This window comes from Panthera onca, chromosome B2 (genome assembly GCF_046562875.1).
Source record: "Panthera onca isolate mPanOnc1 chromosome B2, mPanOnc1 haplotype 2, whole genome shotgun sequence".
In the NCBI taxonomy this organism is placed as follows: Eukaryota; Metazoa; Chordata; class Mammalia; order Carnivora; family Felidae; genus Panthera; species Panthera onca.
The window spans coordinates 47,755,015-47,773,394 of record NC_138343.1 but is presented as its reverse complement, the minus strand read 5'-3'; the positions used below and the strand labels follow the sequence as shown (position 1 = coordinate 47,773,394).

Genomic DNA, 18,380 nt, shown 5'->3' with positions numbered 1-18,380 from the left:
AGAATTTAAGGAACTCACTCAATTGGTAAGTGATATAATACACTTGAAATGTTAGCACTCGTTTTTCTTTAACTTGACACTGGATAATTTTCTATGTATTACTGAACATCGTGTTCTTGGAATAAACTAGAAGCATCAGTAGAGAAGTGGAAAGAATGAATCATGAGAACTGGACTTTTGTCTTGTCTCTTATCTTGAGCATAGTTTCTCTTCAGGGAATATGGTTACTCCCTTGTGTGGGTGCTCGGCTGAAAGAAGCAAATTATATAAAATGTCTTTGGACACAATAAAGTGTTATAAAAATATAAAGCATTATTAATCTAAACTAGGTCAGAATCAGTAAATCCATAAAGTTTTATAACACCCTCTGCTCATTAAGGTAGCAGTGTGGTTTCAAATCAGTAATTTACAGTGTAGTGAGATGGTGTGGGTTGGTGTTTAGAGAACAGAATGTCAGGGTCTGAAAACTCTGATCTGCAAACTACTACCAGTGTGCAGTATAACCTTAGGCAGGTCTCTTAACATCTGCATTTGCAAAATTATGAACATATTACTGACCTATTTTATAGAACTGTTTTTAAGAGGCTCTGATAAAAAGTGATTATAAAGCACCTATAAAGCACCTATAAAGTAGAATTACATGTAAAACTGTTTAAGCATAGTTCATGAATTTTACTTAAATATTTATTTCAATAGCTAGAACTTTTTAAATTCTAAAGTTTAAACTCGAAGTCTGAAAATCGATTATTGCAATTAAGAGAGGCTTCTATTGTCTGACATGGTGGCTCTAAAAGGAATTCAGTGATAAAGATCTTACAATTAACATATGACCAGATATTTTATCGCATTCAAAATAAAATAATGAGGGAGAGCTTGGGTGGCTCAGTCAGTTGAGCGGCCAACTCTTGGTTTTGGCTCAGGTCATGATCTCTCGGTTCGGTCCATGAGATCGAGGCCCATGTGGGGCTCTGTGCTGACAGTGTGGAGCCTGCCTGGGATTTTCTCTCTCTCCATCTCTCCTGCCCCTCCCCTGCTTAGGTGTGTGAGTGCACTCTCTCTCCTTTCTCTCTCTTTGTCAAAATAAGTAAATAAACTTTAAAAAAATAAAAAAATAAAATAAAATAATGAAGCTATACTTCATAGTGACTGATATGTATATAGTGGGGTTAAATAAATTATTATGGCTTATAGAACATAATTCTGAAAGAAAGTATATTTACTTATGAATCTTTTAGTGAGAGTGGTTGATGTGTAAGTTATACCTTGAAATAAGGTTTCTGCTGACTATAATTCAGATGATCTATACTGCTAATTGTTTTGTATAAACAACTGTGAAAATAATGATAGGTATAATTTAGTGGGAACTCTGTGTGATCCAGCTACATGCACCTTACGTATATTTGATCCCCATGTTAATTATAGATATCCAAGACATATGGCAAAATATTCAGATAAATATGGGTGTCCTGTATAAGGATATAGACTTTGGTTTTTCTAAGATAAGGCAGTGCTAATCATCCTTTGTCAATCTCTGTGTTTCATCTATTAACATATTCTTCTGGTGATAAGATGAACTTCATTTAATACTACAATAATGGTTCTCAAAACCAGGGGCAGAGGGAGCAAAGGCAATCCCAAGCAGGCTCTACCCTGTCAGGGCAGAGCCCAACACGGGACTCAATCCCAGGATCACAAGATCATGACTTAAGCTGAAATCAAGAGTCCAAGGCTTAACTGAATGAGCCACCAGGCACCCCAGAAACTGCCTTTTAATATGCCTTGCAAGTGATCTTGATGCAAGCTAATGACAGAGAATCACTGTCACAGAGAGAATCTGAGGTTCCAGGCTTTCATTCCTTCATCAAGTGTTTAAAGCACCTAGTGGGTGCCAGGCACACAGTAGTTTGGAGAGAGTGATTTTGGTGTTCATTTGCTCAATTGATTGGTCTGGCAAAAAGGAAGATTTAAACAAGTGCCTAGGTATGATGAATTTGAACTTGGTGTTTTAAGAACCAATGGCTTACCAGGAGACATCAAGATATAGTTCCAGGCAAACATTAAGGGAAGAACTCCCATGTTGGCAATCATACAGCTTCCTGGAAACACTGGTGGCTACTGGGATGAGAGATGATGAAACTGTAGGGAAGGTAGACTTTCTTAACTTTATGTCGTATTTTAAAAAGTAGAATTTTAAGCTGTGAAGGAGATATCCTTAATCCTAGAACTCAGAGATAAGACATATCATAGTATCAATAATAGTATCATAGTGTCTTCAGCTGTATAAACCAGACTAGTCTATTTCCTCTTATGCTGCTCTGGGATGATACAAGGCCAGACCTATTATATTTTGTCTTAGTTCTGATAGTGATAATATCCGTGAAAAGTGAGATTCACACTGTCTTCTTCATAGGCTTGTCAAGGTCAGATAGCGAAGGGCCTGGCTTGTAAAGGTGTGGTGGACACGGCTGACTACCTACTGATATTGATTTTACTTTTTTAAAACAATGGGACTCTTGAGGTTAGAGGGGCACACCTCAATTGGCCTAAAACTGCCTTATGTTTACATTGTGGTGGGTGTAATCATGTTAGTGAGGTCTGGACATAAATTGTGGCACTTCTATTCATACGATGAAAAGAAAGACATGAGTCTGCATTTCTGTTGGCTTTTCTCCTCCCCCCTGGACAGAACATGGCAAAAACAGCTGCAAATACCTTAGATCCAGAGCTGGAAGCTGGGTTTTGTGTGCTGCAGCGCCTCCTTATCTGCCTTAGCCTGCTCCCTCCCTTGGACTGTTCAGTGAGAGAAGCATGAATCCCTGTGTTGTTTAAGCCATTGTGTTTTTAGTCTTGTTGCAGCTAATTTAGGGTGTATCCTAATTCAGCATGGCCTGGGAATCTTGTTAATATGTGGTTTGCAGTTCAGTATGCCTGGGGTGGGGCCCAAGATTATGCATTTCTAATAAATTCCTAAGTGATGCTGATTCTGCTGGTTCATGGACTATACTTGGAATAGTATGACCGTGAATTTGGCATTTAGTAAAGATTATTCAATTTTTCTTTGCTCTTTGTCTGGCTTCAGTCTACTATAATAAAGTACCGTAGACCAGGTGGCTTATAAGCAACAGAAATTTGTATCTCACAGTTGTGGTGGCTGGAAGTTCCAAATCAAGTTTCCAGCAAGGTTTGGCTCTGGGAGGGTCTTTCTCCTGGTCGATGACTTCTGACTTCTCATTGTATCCTCACATGACGGAAAGAAAATGAAACCTGATTGGCCTCTTCTCTTAAGGGCACTAATCTCATTCATGAGGGTTTCCACTCTCATGATTTATTACCTCCTAAAGACCTTACCTCCAAATACTAGCATGTTGGGGATTTGATTTCAGCTATGAATTTTTGAGGGAGGGGGCATTCAGTTCATAACACTCTCCTTTCTGAGCCCTCATGAAGTAAGTGGCTCTTTTACATTTCAATTGAATGTCACCAAATGGTCCTCATAGTGTAAAGAGAGGTTGCCAGAAAGCAGGAAAAGTTGTGTTGCTGGGTCCTGACTGCCTATAAACAGTGTTCCGTGCTAGTAAAGACAACTTGGTCTACATAGTAATACATATTCCATAACTTATTTTATAACTATAATATAGCTTCATGATAACATTGTACTCAAACTTTGCCCAGCCAGAGCTCAAATGTGTACTTGAGGTCAAAAGAGGGAATGGTGGACCATCAATGCTTCTCTCATGCCACCCCTGACAGTAGCTCACAGCATGCTCTTTGCTCATGTTGGGTCTGGTATTAGGATCACATGGACAAAGCACAATAGGCAGTCATATTGGACTCCCTCCCAAAGAAGAAGCATTTCCCTGCTCTTCTGCATGCCTCCCTCCTTCCACAGCCATGTGGCTTGGCTAGAATTGAGACTTACATAGAAGTGAAGAATAAATTCATCTTCATTTTTATTCCTATGTGTACAGTTTTTTTATGGTAACTACAACAGAGCTCTTGAAAAATTGCTAGTGTGTTTTCAATCTGCAAAGAAGGAAGAAAGCAGAAAGCTCTTATTTTCTTCATGCCCAGCTACTTCTGTGTTCTGTGGAATTTCTCATAGGCAAAATGTAAGTTGGTGTCTATGCACTATGATTTCAGAGGCACTTGAAAGCTCTTCTGTCAAAAAAAAAAAAACACCTCATTTGCACAGTGATGCTTAAATGCCAAAAGAATGACCTTTTTGGGGACATATGGGTATTGACCTCAAGATCATGGTCTCTCTAAGGATTTATGTATAGGAGTCCATATAGGTACAAATTCACTAAAATTATTGGTGATATTTTATATTTCAGTGTAACCATTCATTCCTTTTAAGAGAAAACTCTTAGTTTTCACTAAATTCCTAAAGGTGTTTGTGATTCAAAAAACCTTTAAGAAACAGAAGCACTTCTGCTTAAGGCACCAGGATGTTATTCATCTATATATTAGGAATTAATTTAAGATAATTTATGGACAATAACTTTTGATGAGAAGAAAGTATTAGAATTTTACTTAATGATGAAAATGACAGGGAAAATATGTGCTAGGAAGAAAAAGATGGAGGCATCAGTTGGATGATTTTGCCCATGAATGGAAGAGGGAAAAAAAAATAGACTGCTCTCTCTGTCTTGGACCCTTAATACTTTAACCTGAACAATTATAACATAAACCTAGCATGTTTACCCCTCCATACTTGGTTTTCTTCAATTCAAGCCGTACATTCAAAGCTAGCATATCAGGATTCATCTGTAAAATATTACTTTCACTGTTGTATTACTCTGCTCAAAAGTTCTTCTGCCACCCTTTAGCTGCTAAATAAAATCCAGTTACCTTAGCCTGAGATTCAGAATTCTCTGGTTGTTACCAAACAACACTCGCACTTTCAGCTATTGCTCCTACCGCCTCTAAATATCTTAAGTTTTAACTAAACTTAACACTTGTCATTTCCCAAACAACCTGTGTTTTTCTGTTTCTATACCTTTGCCAATATGAAGGTTCTGTCATCATGTCCTCTCTTGCTAAATCCCAACCATCCTTAAAATTGTTCAAATAATCTTTCCTGATGTGCTAGATTGTTCTGTTGCAGAATTGGTCAAACTGGGTCTGTGTTTTCTGGGCGTCTCTTTCCTGTGAAGTTCCAGTTAGAATTCGCCAAAGGAATTAGTTTTGAGAGATGTAAATAAGGCAGCAGCCATTACCCTTTGAAGGTCTTTGTAGTCAGAAAATATAATAGATGCAGAATTTTCTGGAAGGAAGGGATAGGCACCTCCTTAATGGTGGTTAGGGTACTTTGGCCTACTTCCATCAGATAGGGGCAGTGCTTTCATCTTATTATGGATTTGCCATCCCCCAAAACAAGGCTTCTGCTCCATTCATGGAGAGACAGAATGACTTATTTATTATCATAGATTTCTGTACAGCATTGCTTTTGACCAAGAACTGATTTTATAATCAATTAAGTCTGTTCATGGCATTCACTGGTCATGGTAACATGTTTCCCAATACCTTAAAACAGATGTCTTTATGAAATAGTGGAATAGCTTTTATTAAGGCTCAGTTATGGCACCAGCTAGATGGCAACATTTTTTAGAACTGGGAAAATGTCCTTCAAAATGAATCAGTAACGGATATGATACTCTTTCTTTCACAGGTAGGAATCATGGCTTTGAGATTCAGGGATAGAAATGGAAATGGCTTCTCTCACTGTTACATTTAATTGTCCACTAGTAAAATTTTTGCTTCCTGTCCTTATAATCTTGGGTTCATGTTTAGTTGTCTTGAATTCCAAGAGAGAATATAGTAATGGTCCCATTACATTGGAAGCTAAGACTACTACCTGACCTCATACTAGTGATCCAATATTCTACTGAATGGGATGATTGATTGCCATATAAAGGAAAAATCAGGTTGCTAGTACACATAAGGGCAGATAGGAGTAATATAGATTGCATATGTTCCCCTAGGGCACTTCTTAATGCTTTCATGTTCTGTGATAAAAGGTAATGCATAAATATAATATCGCAATACAGGCTGGAATGCTAAAGGCACAAGAACAAAGGTTGGAGTCATCCCACCTGTCAGGGAATCATGACTAACTGGCATGGGCAGAGCCAGTGTGAGACAAATAAGGCACCCATGTCAGGCATACAACTTAAGGGAGCACCACAAAATTCAGGAATGTAAATAAATAATATTTTAACCCAATATTAAAAAAAATCAAAATTACTGCAAGAAGTCCATGATGAAAAAAATATATATTAACATTCTAGATAAAGGTAGGATCTGACCCTGACCTTGAAGAACTCACCTCACTGACAGCACACTGTTAGTTCTCATGCTGAGTTGTTCTGAGTTGTTCTATCGCCAGCTTGGTCAAGCTGGGAATTATGCTTCCGGTAGGATTTCAGGTAGGAATTGACCAAGGAAGGATTTGCTCAAGATTTAGGAGTCAGAAGTGGAGCATGAGTCATTATTTCCAGAAGGTCTTTGCTCTCAGATGGATGGATGAAGAAGTACATGGTGGCTTGTAGCTTGTCTATTTTTTCTATGCTGCCAGCAGCATTTTCTTTCTGCAACCTGACGGTTGCCTTTAGACCCACAGAAACATATCTACCCAGAGGCACGTCCTATAGACCTCAGTGAGCTTCTCTTTCTCAAAATGAACAGAGAGTTTTAGGAGGACTGGGTAGTGCCTCTTTCCCTGAAACAGTAACTCCACCTTCCAGACCTTTGTTCTGCCAGCAACACCCACCATTATGTAAGGTCTAATTATTTTAATAATTCCCCTATTCCTTTGCATTGAAAGTTACTCTGCTTCCCTGTCTAAACACTGACTGATAGATGTGATTTTCTCAGAAGTGCCACAGGTCCCAAGTTCATTATTTGAAAAACTTGCAGCCAGATGTGTTTTGGCATTCAGATTAGCGTGTCTTTTAGAAAGACAGTATGGTACGTACACCATGTGATGTTTAATAGCTTTGTGGGATTTAGGACAGTGCCTCAAATTCAAACTCAGTCATAAATTATGCTCTTCCTGTCTCAGTTTCCTTACCTGTGAAATTGGGACAGTAGTACCTTCCTCTAAAGTGTTACTGCAAATCTCTTGCTTATCTAATGCTTATAAAGCATTTAGCCTGCATATAGTAAGTACTTAGTAAGTCATAGCTAGGATTATTATTTTGTTTCGTCATACCAATGATTATGAACTACTCCATCCTTTACCCTCATCTAATGGAGTGCCTGCTTTCCTGTACATGCTGAAAACATTTGTGTTGCAAGAATAAATGATGGAACATATTATTCAGAAGATGCCAGTTTTGGGTAACTTGATATTTTAAGAGGTCCAATTTGGGGTATGAAGATCTGGAGAAACTCATAAATGTTGCATGAAAAAGTCCCTGTTATGTACCTTTTATAGGTGGGTCACAGTCTTTTGGGCATTCTTAAGGATTAAGAAAACAATCTAAGAGAAGAATTCCCAGATTGGACCAATCCAAAGCAGACTCAAATAGACAACCAAGAGAGCAAGACCCTGCCTTCCCAGTCCACTGTTTCTTCAGGTAGCAATGTTAACTAATGTTCCTCAGTTTACAGGGAGGCTCCGTAAGCTAAGCAGATCTGGTTGCGCAGAAAGTCCTAGACAAATGTGTGTGAATTTAGCTATACGAAACTCAAATGTACTCTTGTTTTGTTTCCTCTCCTTCTGAGTGGTCTACAGCAGGCTATTCCATGTAAAAATTCAGCCATTGTGACTCTTACCTTTTACTGCCACATTCAAGGTAATATAGGGAGTGTTTTAGGGGCTTTGACTATCTCATTTAATTCTAAATAATGCTTTCTTGGTGATAACATCAATGCTAGTTTTTCTTTTCCCAAGGGTGTGCAAATCATATTAGCTTCTAAAATCACAATTATTGTATAAACTTGAGGTTACTTTTCATTATATCTTATAAATGCCAGTAGAATGTCAACTGGTCTGTTTTTCACTTTTTGTTTTGTTTTTGGTACAAATGTATTATTTCTATGATTTTTATGTGTCCTTATTTGCAAAATATAACTTGAAATATAACTTGGACTATTATATTTCATTGTCAGTTTTACTTCTAACCAATCATTTTTCTCCCCAACATACTTACTGGACTTTATCTCTCTATAGAAAGATCAACATTTGGGGTTCAGCCACATGATTGTAAATTATGTTACATGGCTAGTATTTCTTGATGTAACCGTATCGAAATAAAAAAGTCAATATTTCTTAGAAACCATCTATCAAATTATTGCAAGAACACATGCATAATAGTTTTCTGTGTACAGATTTCAAGATTTCAGCTGGAAAGTTGATTATTCTTCTGGGTTTCTTCTGTCTTCTAAGGTCAGAGAAGTAATGACATGTCTGTGCCCTTTCAACCAAAGGAAGCAGAGCTTAGAGTTCTTGCCCAAGAGGAAAGGTAGTTGACTTCTGGAAGAGGGTATATTTATAACCCTTTTGGAATAAACATAGACCCTTCAGGAACTTGTGAGAGTGGCATTGAATGTGACAGTTGACCACTCTGGAATGTCCTAGTAGAGCTGGAAGATTCTTGTATAGTCATTTACATTTCTAGACTTTCCAGTCATGTAGTCTTGACTTGGCACATTTTGAGAGTCGAATTGGACATGGAGTTCAGCACCCAGGTTTTCATTAATTTTTTTTTTAATTTATTTTTGAGAGAGAGGAGGGGAGGGGCAGAGAGAAAGGGTGAGAGAAAATCCCAAGCAGGCTCCACACTATCAGCACAGAGCCCGGTGTGGGACTGGAACCCACAAACTGTGAGATCATGACCTGAGCAGAAACGAAGAGTTGGATACTTAACTGACTGAGCCATCCAGGTGCCCTGCAGTTTTTCATTTTTAAATGTCCCATAGGTGCTATCTTAGGAAATTGTTTATAAGTAGGTTCAATGTTAATTTATTACTTCATGCATGCTAGCAATTTGTGTGAAATACTATTTGGCTAAATATCTCCGGTGGGTCATATATTAGATGTCCAGAACTTTCTACAGGTTGTTTGATCATGAACATTAAGGATTTTCATCACTATATAATGTATATTTATCCCCACTCATGTATGCAGTGTTAAGTCATATTAATGATGTGTGATGTAGAAAATAAAAACACAGATGATAGTCAATTTTCAAACAGTTCTGAGTTTCACCAGGAAATGAAATAGAAATGCTCTCCTCATTTAATTTTACAAAGTTTACTCTTACATTTTCTTTGATATAAAGGTACTTTAGAAAGGAAAAATCTAAGCAATTGCATAGGAGACTGAATTCCTAAATTCCATCTAACTTGTTAAAAACATTATTTAGTATATGAAGGTTAGTTTCCTGAATTATAATATGTATCTCTATGTATGTATGTATGTATGTATGTATGTATGTATGTATGTATCTCTTTCTCTCTCTCTTTCTCTCTCTCTCTCCTCTCAATCTATTAGATTTCATCTATGTATATGGGTTAGGCAAAATGCTTATTTAAATTGTCTGTATTTTATTTGTTCAAGAAGTATTACTGAGCATCTTCAATGAGATGAGTTAATTTCTGGATAAACCAACAAATGATGCAAAAAAAGCCATTGTTCCAGTACTTAGGGAATTTATAGTCTAATACTGGCATAACAAATATGTTGCACTGAACATAAGTTTCTACTCTAAATGCTTTATTAAGAAGGCTTCTAGGGGCACCTGGTGGCTCAGTCAATTAAGTGTTAGGCTCTTGATTTTGGTTCAGGTCATGATCTCCTGGTTCACGGATCAAGCCCTGCATTGGGCTGTGCTCTGATAGCACGGATGCTGCCTCAGATCCTCTCTTTCTGCCCCTCCCCCTATTCATTCACTTTATCTCTCTCAAGGTAAATAAGCATCAGAAGAGGAGGAGGAGGAGGAGGAGGAAGAAGAAGAAGAAGAAGAAGAAGAAGAAGAAGACAGCTTCTAAAGCAGAGACAATAAAAAATTTCTGTAATGAATTAGTAATTGCAGCCAAAAATAACATAGAAATGGGAGTGGCAGCAGGCATGACTCATACTTGCTGTTATCCATCTAATCTCTAAGATTCAATGACTTCACTACTCGTTTCTAAAGATTAGCCACCCAATTCTCTATAATACTGATTGAGAGAAATAGGAGAACAAACATGTTGACAAGTGAGGCTTTTTTTTTTTCTTATAATAATAGCTAAGTACATCAGCTATTGATAAACATATGTTAGCATTTACCTATTCATTCTGTTGGAGAAAACTGGATAACTCTTAAGTGTTTTGCCCTCCAGGCTTACATTAAAAGTTAATTATCACCACGTGGGACAGGCCTCCAGAGGCCATGGCAGCCTTGAACTAATATCAGCAAAACGGGCATCTCACATTAGTCCCTGAGTTGCTTACCTCTCACAATAGAATGCTTTCTCCTTGAGTGAATGCTTACAAGTTAAAACCACATCACTTTCTGAGTAGTGAGTTGAAGAACAACAACTTCTAGCTGAAGAAGAATAAAATTAGAACCCTGCATTACATAGTTAAGGACAAGGGCACCATGAGAGAGATTTAGCATCACATATAAATGAAGAGCTGTAATTAGCTACCTTGTCAATAACCGAAAATTTAGTGGTGTGTGTGTGTGTGTGTATGTCTGTCCATATGTCTGTCTGTGTCAGTCTCTTGCAAATATGCTTCTTCCTTTTGGTTGTCTGTGCAAACTTGCCATGGGTACTTATGAGCAATATGGTCTAATAGTACCCTTCAAGAACAAAGATAGTTTAAGTAGAGATGCAATTAAAAAATGCTTTAATAGGCCATAAATCACTCTTGTCCCTAAATCCCTCTTTGACTTGCTTGCAAAAGACCCTTGATTTTTTCTATCATATATTAATTCTCAATCCATTAAATAGAAGCAGCCTGTGCATGGACCAATGATGACTGTATTTCAAGACCAATTCTTGTTTATGCACCTGAGGTCTAAAATTAAATTAAATTTAAAACGGAAAAGCCCCATCAAGGTTTTGGATTGCTTTGGAGACTACCAAAAGCACAACCTCTCATTCACTGTTGTGGTACTTACTGTTGTGGTACTTACACATTGGTCTCAGTGATTTATCATTAATGTAGACTTCAGGTTATTTTTGGTATGTTTAGTTTTATCCCCCCCCCTCCCAGTTTGACTATAAGTCCTTTGAGGGAAAGAACTTTTTCTTCACAGTTCTATAGTAGTGCAGAGTGTAGTATCTTATATTTGGGATATAGCAGAGAATGTAAGTGTCCTGTAATCCCTGGGAACTCATTTAGTAGTCTGGAACTTAATGGATTATTCAGTTGCTCTCCCAAGAGTCTATGTTTTCCTACACTGGCTGCTGGTTTGAAATGTTTTGAGATATTAGTGTTTTCTTTGTATGGGCCGATGGTTATAATCTCTTTAAAAATAAAATTACTGTTAGAGAACAATAAGATGGTTACCAGAGGGAGGTGAGTGGGGAGATGAGTGAAATACATGTAGGGTATTAAGAGTACACTTATCTTAATAAGCACTGGATAATATATGGAACTGTTTAATCATTATATTGTACACCTGAAACTAATATACACTGTATGTTAACTACACTGAAATGAAAATAAAAAAGAAAAGGGAAAGAACAATATGGGCTGGCAAACACTTTATGTTGCCAAGTGAGAACTTTTTTAGAAATCACTATCTATTTTGGAAAAGGTTACTTTATTCATTTATTTATTTTTAAATATAATTTACTGCCAAGTTAGCTAACATACAGTGTATACAGGGTGCTCTTGATATCAGGAGTAGATTCCATGATTCATCGCTTACATACAACACCCAGTGCTCATCCCAACAAGTGCCCTCCTCAGTGCCTTTCACCTACTTCTCCCTCTCCCCCACCCCCATCATCAACCCTTAGTTTGTTCTCTGTATTTAAGAGTCTCTTATGGTTTGCCTTCCTCTCTGTTTGAAACTACTTTCCCCTTCCCTTCCCCCATGGTCATCTGTTAAGGCTCAAATTCCACATATGAGTGAAAACATATCATATCTATCTTTCTCTGACTGACTTATTTCACTTAGCATAATACCCTTCAGTTCCATCCACGTTGCTGCAAATGGCAGGATTTCATTCTTTCTCATTACTGAGCAGTATTCCATTGTATATATAAGTCACATCTTCTTTATCCATTCATCTGTTGATGGACATTTGGGCTCTTTCCATAATTTGGCTATTGTTGATAGCGCTGCTGTAAACATTGGGGTACATTTGCCCCTAGGAATCAGCACTCCTGTATCTTTTAGATACATTCCTACTAGGGCTATTGCTGGGTCGTAGGGTAATTCTATTTTGAATTTTTGGGGGAACCTCCATACTTTTATCCACAGTGGCTGCAGGAGTTTGTGTTCCCACCAACAGTGCAAGAGGGTTCCCGTTTCTCCACATCCTTGCCAACATCTGTTGTGTCCTGAGTTGTTAATCTTAGCCACTCTGACTGGTGTGAGGTGGTATCTCAATGTGGTTTTGATTTGTATTTCCCTGATGATGAGCGATATTGAGCATCTTTTCATGGGTTGGTTGGCCGTCTGGATGTCTTCATTGGAAAAGTATCTCTTCATGTTTTCTGCCCATTTTTCACTGGATTATTTGTTTTTTGGGTGTTGACTTTGGTAAATTCTTTATAGATTTTGTATACTAACCCTTTATCTGATATGTCATTTGCAGATATCTTCTCCCATTCCATCAGTTGCCTTTTAGTTTTGTTGATTGTTTCCTTTACAGTGCAGAAGCTTTTTATCTTGATGAAGTCCCAATAGTTCATTTTTGCTTTTATTTCCCTTGCCTTCGGAGATGTGTCAAGTAATAAGTTGCTGCAGCTGAGGTCAAAGAGGTTGTTGCCTGTTTTCTCTTCTAGGGTTTTGATGTTTTTTTTTTGTCTCACATTTAGGTCTTTCATCCATTTTGAGCTTATTTTTGTGTATGGTGTAAGAAAGTGGTCCAGTTTCTTTCTTCTGAATGTTGCTGTCCAGTTCTCCCAGAACCATTTGTTAAAGAGGCTGTCTTTTGGAAAAAGGTTACTTTAATGTTAAAAAAGAATGACAATGCATAAATTTGGCCTTATGAAAAAAAATAACACTACTGAAATGCATTTATAAAAGCTATCTTTGTTTTTGAACTGAAAGACAGGTTTACCTTGGTTGAAATATTAGTAACAATCTTCAGCCAGTGAAGAAAGTTTTCATACTGAAGTTTATACTTTAATATAAAGCAGCTTGCATTTATATGCTCATGTACCAATCATGTAGAATAATATAATATGTCCTAATAATTAAGAACAGGATCTAATTACTATCATTTTCACCCTATAAAGAATATGTAATATCCATATTTCTGTTTTCACTTACAGCTCCTTTGAACTTACTTAAACCTTTATAAGCATAATATTTAATGAATTCATTTGTTCAATGATAACTATATGACTATATAAGACTATATGACCATCCTGTGAATGGTTCAGTATATTTTTGTATTACATTTTATGTGAGTTGGGGACCAGGGATCATACCTGTTTAATTTACTGAGTTCATTATCAAGTGTATGGAGAGTCTTGACAATGTTTTTTGATGAAGATGCTCCACCACCCAGAATGAGGGAAGGAGATCAACCATTAAGGCATTTCAAAGGGAGACATTAAATAATTGTGGTGGAGAAAGATGGTAATGATGGCTATATATGCAGGAGAATAAAATGAGATATGAGAAAACAAAGAGGATAGGAAAATAACTCACACAAGGAATTGAATTAGACCAGTAAAACATCTGAAAATCTACTACTCGCATCAATGTCAAAAAATCCAAAGAGAACAGGTGATCTGAGCATGCTGCTGACATCCATCTCCGCACCCTCTTGGTCTATAAAATACTTCTTTAGCTTCCTTGAACAAAGACACCACGGTGGGCTACACAAGGTGTAGCAAAGGAAAGGAAAGCTGTTCCGACTCCTCTGCATGCATTAGTCATTTTCTTCCTCTGAGTCTGTGTCTTAATTGCCTTGCCTGTCTTATTAGATTGAAAACCCACTGGGTTGGGACCATTGCTACTAAGGGGTACAGCACCAAGCTTGGCAGGTGATCAGCACTCAATAAATGTCTATTGCTACCATAAACCAATGTATAAATCTCAGAAATAGGCATAATAATGGACCTGACAGATTAATGCCCAGGGCTATTTTTGTACAGCAGCATGGGCTAGCCAAATCAAAATCAGACATCTCAGATTCAATTCTTCTCAGTTTTGCATGTAATTCTCAGCCTTTCACATTTTTGTCCTATGACAGACAGGAAGAAATGAGTCAACTTTTCAACAGAATTGAACTAAGAAGCATTCTGCCCTCCCCACCTTTTTGTTTGTTTGTTTCTCAAATACCATTGACCCATTATGTAGATGGCATTGCTTTTTTAAATTATTGTTAGAGTGGTTTCAAATGCTGCAGCATTTATATGGTATTTATACTCAATATTTCAAGTCCTCTTCTTTGTGGGGGATTTTTCTCTATGAGCAAAAAACTACTTAAGGAAACCATATAATTAATACTCTAATGTGTTCTCTGAGGTGACTAAGAAAGAGTTATTATCAGTTTTTCTCTTCAGATGACAAAATTAACATGTGAAGAAGAAATGGTGTGACTTAAGTAAGATTGCCCAGAGAAACAGTAATGAAATCCTGAGTAGAATTCCCCTTGAAATCAGAGCACTTCACAGAGAGATAGGTTGTTTCTGGGGATCATTGAAGCTTTTTTCAGTTGTAACAAAATACAATAATCTTCAAATTCCATTTTTCCTTCCTTGAACTAGTGGCTTTGTCTACCTGTGAGATAAGATTTTTCCCCCCATCTTTGTAAAGCTCCACTGTAACTACAATCTACTATTAGTTTCCTTTTCTTAGATATTTTTATAGTTCTTTTCTTGGTCAGTGTGTAAAAAGTCACCCAAATTAGATAATATGATCATGAAATTATTTAAAAATTGATTTCAGTGAATTCTTGGGGTGCCTGGGTGGCTCAGTCAGTTGAGCATCTGATTCTTGGTTTTGGCTCTGATCATGATCCCAGGGTTGTGGGATCGAGCCCTGTGTTGGTTTCTGCACTGAGTGTGGAGCCTGCTTGGGATAATCTCTCTCTCTCTCCCTCTCCCTCTCCTCCCCTCTGGTCCTCTCCCCCTATGGCATGTGCTCTCTCTCTCTCAAATTAAAAAAAAAATAATAATAACAAAATAATTTAAAAATTTCAATAAATTATTTAATCACCCTAACTTCTTTCTATGGCAAGATGACTATAAGTAAAAGAATCAATTAAATTATCTATTCTCAGATCTAGTTTTTTTTTAATAAATATAAAAACAAAGCCACAGTTGACCATATGACCCATCAAAGTTAATAAGAGAAAGTTGGGTATTGAAGGTATGGACTGAATATATAACTGGATCCTAGAGTGACATAAAAGGAAGAGTCTAGGATTCACATTTACACTCCATAAATCAAAAGGGATAAGAGAGGCAATTGTTTATGTAACTTAGATAAAGAAAATGTCTTTGTCTCTATCATTAAGATATTTCAGGTATTTCCAGAATATTGTCAGTAAATATACCCGCCCATATAGAATACTCCACTAGGCACTTGAGACTCTAGGGTAGAATGGCAAGTCAAAGAAAATATTTTCATGCAAATATTATTTTACAAAATATATTTGCATAAAAATAAAATTTTGATTTATCACTTATTTTTTTAAAAAAATATTTTCAAGTGCTTGTAGTATATTAAGCAGTTAACTAAGCTTTATGTATTAATTTTTATTCCTTTTAACCTCCCTTCCTGCAAAGTAGATTTATGGATGCTCCATGTCTTTTGTTTGAAATAAAGATGGGTAACAAACAAGGTATATAAAGGTCTATAATAAAAAAGCCACACAGAAGGAAAAACAAACAAACAAGCAAAAACAAAACAAAACTTGTCCAAAAAGATTTTGAAGTTTATAAGTTTGGGTGACTGGAGGAATGGTGGAACCATTAATGGAAATACCAACTCTCAAGTCAGGAGAATAAATAATTTGTGAAGGGACACTTAACAACTTCAGGTTTAACTATGATGTGAATATGAGACTGTCATAGAACATTCAGACAGGGCTTAAGCCTGTCATTGTATAGAATAGGATCAGAATTTGAAGGAAATACTAGTCCTGAGTACCCAACTTTAGTCATCGTCAGCCAAAATATGTTAATTTAATATTTGTCTATTTTATTTTGTCCGTATAACCAACTACAGTCAATAAAAACTAGAAGTCAAAATGCTCGATACATCTGGAGGAAAGAAAGAGGAATTTTTCCTTTTAGAGGCATAATTGAAAGTGCTTCTCTACTATGTACTTGATTATCTGACATTCTGCTCTGTTCTCAAGTCTGGAATACTTTTCTTCCAAGATACATTAAAGCAGAGGAATATGAGAAGAATTAGAGAAATATCTGTTTTCTCTGAAATTATATTTATTTTGTAGTATTTCTAAAGTTGCTGAAATCTATGCAAGGTCTTATTTTGAAGTATTGCAAGTCCCGTGTTCATAAAAGAATGATTAAATCTTTGTTATTTGGCTTGCTAAGAGAGCTACAAAGCATTAGAATAACCAAACCAAACCAAAAAACCCTGAAAAATGTTTAGACCATGGTGCCATCATAATCTCAACGTCTTCCATTGGCTCTGATTAATTTCCCAACATGAATATTCTGTTTCTGTTTTTCCTGGTCCTTATCCAGGAGTCTCTGGACCTCAGGAATCATGGGTCAGTTGGTGCAACTTAGAGGTTATGAGACAGATGGATATACAGTGAGACGTTGGCCCCAAATTCTATTTGTCCTTTGTTCATATGGATTTTTTATTTGTCCAATTTGATTACAGAGGCATTAATCTCTCCATAGGACTCTCTCTGCCAAGGCTTAATGGATTTTCCAAGATGAAAGTCTTAACCTAGGAGTATCTTTAAATGAGAGTTTATAGCATGGAATTCATGAGCTGTGCCATGCTATCAGAAAGACTTGAGTTCCCATACAAATCATGCCACTCCTTAACAATGTGGCTTAGACAAATCACTTAGCCCTTTGTAAATTTCAGTCTCCTCCTCCATAACATCAAGATAACAAAGGTATTGTGAGGTTTGTTATGAGTATTAAATGAAATAGTAGAAACTATCTGTAGTTGAACATAATAAGTAGGCAATAAATAGGATATTATTATTGTTACACTAATCTTTACTTGTGCAGGCCAAATATAAAGGCAGAGTGGGAAATTGGTGCAGAAGAATACCAGTAAAAAGAGGTACAAATGATGAGAAATACAATGATTCTTTTAGTAATAAGTCAGAGTTCCTGCATAAAATTATTTCTTGGTTTCTTCATTCTGTTTCTCCTTTCCTGATCAAGTCCCAGTTCTGTCAATAGCTGAATTGCCTGCCGCTTTTTGGCCTTTGACTTCAATAAGTCAGTTTAGGAACATTTTTAATTTTTCAAATTATGTAAATGAATCCAGTATTGTGTCCAGCTCTGGGAGTTTAATTGGAATATGTTCTCCTCTTTGTAATCTTTCTAAAATGCAGTTATGAGAAGATTATCTACTGCTCCATAACCTGAGCAGACCATGGTATACACTGAATTCAAAAGATCCTCCAGCCTCCTCTCCCTTCCCGGCTCCCACATATTCTAGCATCCAGGCACACCATTACACCATGATGGTTTTATGTTACATCTTCGCACATATTGCTTTTTGATTAATCTGGTAGTTCCTTAACTATTTCAAGGATTCTGCTTTTCTTCTAAAGCCTTACCTAATATAACAAAATGAAATAAGTTGTTACTCCTTGCTTCTTATCACCATTGTGCCTTTAATAGAGCCCCATTATTGCATTGATCATATCATATTGCAATTATCTGTTAATTTACTTATTTACCAAGATCTGACCTACCTAAAGAGCCTGAGCTGTAAGGATTAAGAAGAATTGCTAAATGAAAAATGCCCACAAATCAATTGATATTCATTTTCCATTAATTGCCACTCAATAAACGTTTGATGACTTAATTACACAGTTGACCCTTGAACAAGATGGGTTTGAACTGCAAGAGTCTCCTTATATGCAGATTGTTTTCATAAATACAGTACAGTACTATAAATGAATTTTCTTTCTTATGACTTTTTTTAAGATTTTATTTTTTTAAAGTTATCTCTATACCCAACGTGGGGCTTGAACCCACAACCCCAAGATCAAGAGTTGCATGCTCTACCAACTGAGCCAGCCAGGCG

General features: G+C 36.8%; 1 protein-coding gene across 1 annotated transcript in view; it reads left to right on the top strand.

Annotated features, from left to right (window-relative positions):
• The window catches only part of LOC132667179 (uncharacterized), a 322,994-nt gene extending 312,851 nt beyond the window's left edge, over nucleotides 1–10,143 (top strand). The window contains exon 12 of the mRNA XM_078446429.2: nucleotides 9,914–10,143. The gene's annotated coding sequence lies outside the window, so the exon portion shown is untranslated. The remainder of the gene's footprint in view (nucleotides 1–9,913) is intronic.
• The last annotated feature ends 8,237 nt before the right edge of the window (nucleotides 10,144–18,380 follow it).